This window comes from Haliotis rubra, unplaced genomic scaffold (genome assembly GCF_003918875.1).
Source record: "Haliotis rubra isolate DU_JTF1 unplaced genomic scaffold, ASM391887v1 Scf1855, whole genome shotgun sequence".
In the NCBI taxonomy this organism is placed as follows: Eukaryota; Metazoa; Mollusca; class Gastropoda; order Lepetellida; family Haliotidae; genus Haliotis; species Haliotis rubra.
Window position 1 is genome coordinate 42,850 of NW_025765842.1, and position 6,688 is coordinate 49,537.

The 6,688-nt window shown below is 42.8% G+C and overlaps 1 long non-coding RNA gene across 1 annotated transcript; it reads left to right on the forward strand.

Annotated features, from left to right (window-relative positions):
* The first annotated feature begins 226 nt into the window (after positions 1–226).
* On the forward strand, positions 227–2,714 carry LOC124273902. Its single transcript, XR_006897771.1, has 3 exons — positions 227–1,734; positions 1,790–2,445; positions 2,656–2,714. It is a non-coding gene; the product is annotated as an uncharacterized LOC124273902 (long non-coding RNA).
* Positions 2,715–6,688: the final 3,974 nt, after the last annotated feature.

Consider the following 6,688-nt stretch of genomic DNA (forward strand, 5'->3'; position numbering starts at 1 on the left):
TATATTTTTACCAACGGATAGGAAATTTAACAGTCTATATTTATGTGTAATTTTATACCCGTACGGAGATCCAGGACCATGCGAGCACAATACTCGCACAACGCTCACTTTTTAAACCTTACGAAAATGTGCGCCCGAAAAACATTCGGCATCCAAGGGGTTAACAAGGCGACCTATGGGATTGTGCATTGTGGAACTATACGTAAGTTGATAAATGTGATGTCATTAGTTAAATAGTGGTCGGAAAATTGAACTGAAATTATGTGCGCATAGCAGAGATGATTTCAAATTTGCCTGTCATATTTTACCAAGATCTATCCTAAACTCACTTCATGAAAAGTATTTATTCTACACTGAAATGACATGTAAGTCAATGTAATTACGTCAAGTGTCCGAATATATAGAGTCTGTATGTTATGTAAGCCGTTCACCCTCTATACTACAACACCCCTCCCCCCATTCAGCCACGCCTCCCTATTTTATGCATTGGAGTGGAATCTACTCGACTTACAGACGCAGTCAGCGTTAACATGGATGTTTATTTTGAGTTGTTGGCCTGTTTTGTTTTTTTTGTTCGATTTTGTTTGGATTTGGCATTGTTGTTTTGGTGTGTGCGTTTTTTCAATTTATCTCTGTGGTATGTGTGTGTGTGTGTGTGAGAGAGAGAGAGTGTTTTGTTTGTTAATTTTCGACTTTTAGAAAACAACCGTACGTTTGAATAAAAATAATAAAGCATTATGTGGTGTGCATTTTATTGCCTTTTGAGGTCTACTTGTTAGGTCGGGATGAAACCAATATGTCAGAAACGCAATATGAAGAGACCCCTGGGGCTTACTGGATCTTCCGGCAAGGACGTGAAATACTGAATGGAAGCAACGCCTGGAGCTTACTGCATCTTCCGGCAAGGACGTGAAATACTTAATGAAAGCAACGCCTGGAGCTTACTGCATCTTCCGGTAAGGACGTGAAATACTGAATGGAAACAACGCCTGGAGCTAACTGCATCTTCCGGCAAGGATGTGAAATACTTAATGGAAGCAACGCCTGGAGCTTACTGCATCTTCCGGTAAGGACGTGAAATACTTAATGGAAACAACGCCTGGAGCTTACTGGATCTTCCGGCAAGGACGTGAAATACTTAATGGAAACAAAGCCTGGAGCTTACTGGATCTTCCGGCAAGGACGTGAAATACTTAATGGAAACAAAGCCTGGAGCTTACTGCATCTTCCGGCAAGGACGTGAAATACTTAATGGAAACAACGCCTGGGGCTTACTGCATCTTCCGGTATGGACGTGAAATACTTAATGGAAGCAACGCCTGGAGCTTACTGCATCTTCCGGCAAGGACGTGAAATACTTAATGGAAACAAAGCCGGGAGCTTACTGCATCTTCCGGCAAGGACGTGAAATACTTAATGGAAACAACGCCTGGGGCTTACTGCATCTTCCGGCAAGGACGTGAAATACTTAATGAAAGCAACGCCTGGGGCTTACTGCATCTTCCGGTATGGACGTGAAATACTTAATGGAAGCAACGCCTGGAGCTTACTGCATCTTCCGGCAAGGACGTGAAATACTTAATGAAAGCAACGCCTGGGGCTTACTGCATCTTCCGGTATGGACGTGAAATACTTAATGGAAGCAACGCCTGGAGCTTACTGCATCTTCCGGCAAGGACGTGAAATACTGAATGGAAACAACGCCTGGAGCTTACTGCATCTGTCGGCAAGGACGTGAAATACTTAATGGAAACAACGCCCGGAGCTAACTGCATCTGCAGGCAAGGAGGTGAAATACTTAATGGAAACAACGCCTGGAGCTCACTGCATCTGTCGGCAAGGACGTGAAATACTGAATGGAAACAACGCCTGGAGCTCACTGCATCTGTCGGCAAGGACGTGAAATAATGTACGTATTACTGAAATAATTACACCTATAATTATAATGTATGATATGTATTATAGCAGGTTTTCCAAATAGTTATGTAAGTAACTCCTACCATTTATTCATAGTGTTGTGATGCAGTGTTTTACGGTGTGCGACAGTGTATCATCCTCTTATACACTGTTCCTGCATATTCAGTAAGGGGCATTGGGGTGCTATGTTCAGACTTTACTCGATTTAGACAGAATGATTTGCAAAGTGCTACAATGATCCTATCCCCGAATCGTCTGCCAAAGAGTGGTATAAAAAGGGAGTTAACTCTTGCCTCTCATCTTATATTACATCTCAATGCAAGAGGAGACCAGCATTGTCTGTGATGTTGAAACCCTGGACACTCTCTGCTTAGCCCTTTCTTCAAAGTTAGATTACTGATGCCAAGGTGAATATTACCACCATTGGCTTTATTGCTCTCATCACTGCTCTTGTATTATGGTACCCGTGTATTCATACTGCCACACAGTTCTGTACTGCCACAGTGCGATCCCAGAGTTGATGCCGAGGTGAATATTACCACCATTGGCTTTATTGCTCTCATCACTGCTCTTGTATTATGGTATGTATTCATACTGCCACACAGTTCTGTACTGCCACAGTGCGATCCCAGAGTTGATCGAGGTGAATATTACCTGCTCATCACTGCTCTTGTATTATGGTACCCGTGTATTCATACTGCAATTCAGCCACAGTGCGATCCCAGAGTTGATGCCGAGGTGAATATTACCACCATTGGCTTTATTGCTCTCATCACTGCTCTTGTATTATGGTACCCGTGTATTCAAACTGCCACACAGTTCTGTACTGCCACAGTGCGATCCCAGAGTTGATGCCGAGGTGAATATTACCACCATTGGCTTTATTGCTCTCATCACTGCTCTTGTATTATGGTACCCGTGTATTCATACTGCCACACAGTTCTGTACTGCCACAGTGCGATCCCAGTGTTGATGCCGAGGTGAATATTACCATCATTGGCTTTATTGCTCTCATCACTGCTCTTGTATTATGGTACCCGTGTATTCGTACTGCCACACAGTTCTGTACTGCCACAGTGCGATCCCAGTGTTGATTTATGTTGATTTGAGAACATGTTAAATGTCAGAATGCTGATGTTAATTGATGCATGTTTCTTTGTGTGTTGGTTTAGCGCCTTGTTTCTTTACGGGCTCATTCCCGGCTAACATTTTAGTTTTAACTGGGATCCAGTAGCAGCTACATCTTTTCGCTACAATCTACAACTTGCGAGTACACCCGAGCACAACGGCAAGAGTCAGTTTCTTGCACTTATTATCTCTAAGTAAACCCTACTCCACCCAGGAGTCAATATAAGTTGAGGTTTGGTTAAATATATTAAGTATATAAATCGTGCTTCACGAGCTGAGGTGATATCACATTGGCTACATTTTTCCTTTTCTTTTCTTTTTTTCTTACTTTCATTTTTTTTGTGGGGTGGGGGTGGTGGGGATGAGAGAGGGGGCGACTGAATGGTAACTTACCTGACTGGATCTGACATGGATTCAGCCTTGATTATTTAAAGAACGCCCTTTTTAGCTGGACTTCAGCCCAGTACTTTATGTATTTCATATTTGTATGCCCTCCACAAGTGGATATATATCTACAGTTGCCTACTTGCGTACGTTAATATATACTGTCAATGCGGGAGAATAACCGGTTTCACTTCCATAGGTAACAGGTAAAACGTATGTAAAAGGTGAACTACAGGAATAGATCGCCAAGATCTGGCGAAAGGCGCAGGTGTGTTCTACCCGAACTGTAGATCCCGCCACACACACAATTTGAATACCAAAGTCAGTGTTTGCTGCCTGACGTCACACAACAGTAAACACCTGTATGCACAGACAATCAGGTGATCGAAGCACCAGAAAAAAGTGACACAACAATGTTGCTGAAATAAAAGCGATGTGTTGATTTGGAATAATGTTGAATTACCTACAGTACTTCTACCACACGACGGCGAACTGTACACAACTGCGTCCTGACAACACATTCTAGTGACAGCGTGTTAAGTGGTATATAAACACATTATGATTTGTCAATTTCAAATTAAGTCTGCTACAGTGTACATATGTAGAGATTTTGCTGCTAATGAAAAATGCTCTACCGTCAGTGCTTACTACTCACTCAGTATGCCGCAACATACACTTGACAGGACACACATGAAATGATTAGATATTTTTAAAAACTTTATTAATGTTACATGACAACCAGTGTTCGATATGCTATAATGTCAGTATTACCTTCGGTATCCAAAAACTTTGATGGTCTATCTGAACAGATGAAAAGTGACGATTCAGGACCTGTCTAGTGTTTTCGGAGTGTTCATGGTTTCCATTTGTCATTTCATTACAATTCTGTTCAGTGTTCTTGGGAGAGAGTGTGGTCGGAACGTGAAACTAGACATTCACACTAGTTATATTTGCTTGTAAACGCACTTGGAGTACACGAGCTCAAATAGGGAGAACAATTGTACAACGAATCACAGAAAAGATAATATTACAGTTAGAGTCACTCAGATTCGCCACTGAACGTGATCTCCCTCAAACTCCCAAATGCTATCTGTGCTTAGGGAAATATACACATTGTCGCTCAATTATCTACAACCATATTGTGTATGAACGTATATTGAATAAAGTTCTGGTCACTGACTGATTCTGTCATTAGCTCGCCTGTACCCTCATAGCGTTATTGTGTAATGCCCTTGCATTGACGTAAGTCGCCTGTACCCTCATAGCGCTATCGTGTAATACCCTTGTATTGATGTAAGTCGCCTGTACCCTCATAGCGTTATCGTGTAATACCCTTGTATTGATGTAAGTCGCCTGTACCCTCATAGCGTTATCATGTAATACCCTTGCACTGATGTAAGTCGCCTGTACCCTCATAGCGTTATCGTGTAATACCTTTGTATTGATGTAAGTCGCCTGTACCCTCATAGCGTTATCGTGTAATACCCTTGTATTGATGTAAGTCGCCTGTACCCTCATAGCGTTATCGTGTAATACCCTTGTATTGATATAAGTCGCCTGTACCCTCATAGCGTTATCGTGTAATACCCTTGTATTGATGTAAGTCGCCTGTACCCTCATAGCGTTATCGTGTAATACCCTTGTATCGATGTAAGTCGCCTGTACCCTCATAGCGTTATCGTGTAATACCCTTGTATCGATGTAAGTCGCCTGTACCCTCATAGCGTTATCGTGTAATACCCTTGTATTGATGTAAGTCGCCTGTACCCTCACAGCGCTATCGTGTAATACCCTTGTATTAATGTAAGTCGCCTGTACCCTCATAGCGTTATCGTGTAATACCCCTGTATTGATGTAAGTCGCCAGTACCCTCATAGCGTTATCGTGTAATACCCTTGTACTGATGTAAGTCGCCTGTACCCTCACAGTGTTATCGTGTAATACCCTGGTATTGATGTAAGTCGCCTGTACACTCATAGTGTTATCGTGTTATACCCTTGCATTAATGTAAGTCGCCTGTACCCTCATAGCGTTATCGTGTAATACCCTTGCATTGATGTAAGTCGTCTGTACCCTCATAGCGTTATCGTGTAATGCCGTTCCATTGATGTAAGTCGCCTGTACCCTCATGGCGTTATCGTGTAATACCCTTGCACTCAAGTAAGTCGCCTGTACCCTCATAGCTTTATCGTGTAATACCCTTTTATTGATTAAAGTCGTCTGTACCCTCATAGCGTTATCGTGTAATACCCTTGTATTGATGTAAGTCGCCTGTACCCTCATAGCGTTATCGTGTAATACCCTTGTCTCGATGTAAGTCGCCTGAACCCTCATAGCGTTATCGTGTAATACCCTTGTATTGATGTAAGTCGTCTGTACCCTCATAGCGTTATCGTGTAATACCCTGGCATTGATGTAAGTCGCACTGTACCCTCATAGCGTTATCTTGTAATACCCTTGCATTGATGTAAGTCGCCTGTACCCTCATAGCGCTGTCGTGTAATACCCTTGTATTGATGTAAGTCGCCTGTACCCTCATAGCGTTATCATGTAATACCCTTGCATTGATGTAAGTCGCCTGTACCCTCATAGCGTTATCGTGTAATACCCTTGCATTGATGTAAGTCGTCTGTACCCTCATAGCGTTATCGTGTAATACCCTGGCATTGATGTAAGTCGCCTGTACCCTCATAGCGTTATCTTGTAATGTCCTTGCATTGATGTAAGTCGCCTGTACCCTCATAGCGTTATCGTGTAATAGCCTGGCATTGATGTAAGTCGCACTGTACCCTCATAGCGTTATCGTGTAATACCCTTGCATTGATGTAAGTCGTCTGTACCCTCATAGCGTTATCGTGTAATACCCTGGCATTGATGTAAGTCGCCTGTACCCTCATAGCGTTATCGTGTAATACCCTTGCATTGATGTAAGTCGCCTGTACCCTCATAGCGTTATCGTGTAATACCCTGGCATTGATGTAAGTCGTCTGTACCCTCATAGCGTTATCGTGTAATACCCTGGCATTGATGTAAGTCGCCTGTACCCTCATAGCGTTATCTTGTAATGTCCTTGCATTGATGTAAGTCGCCTGTACCCTCATAGCGTTATCGTGTAATAGCCTGGCATTGATGTAAGTCGCACTGTACCCTCATAGCGTTATCGTGTAATACCCTGGCATTGATGTAAGTCGTCTGTACCCTCATAGCGTTATCGTGTAATACCCTGGCATTGATGTAAGTCGCCTGTACCCTCATAGCG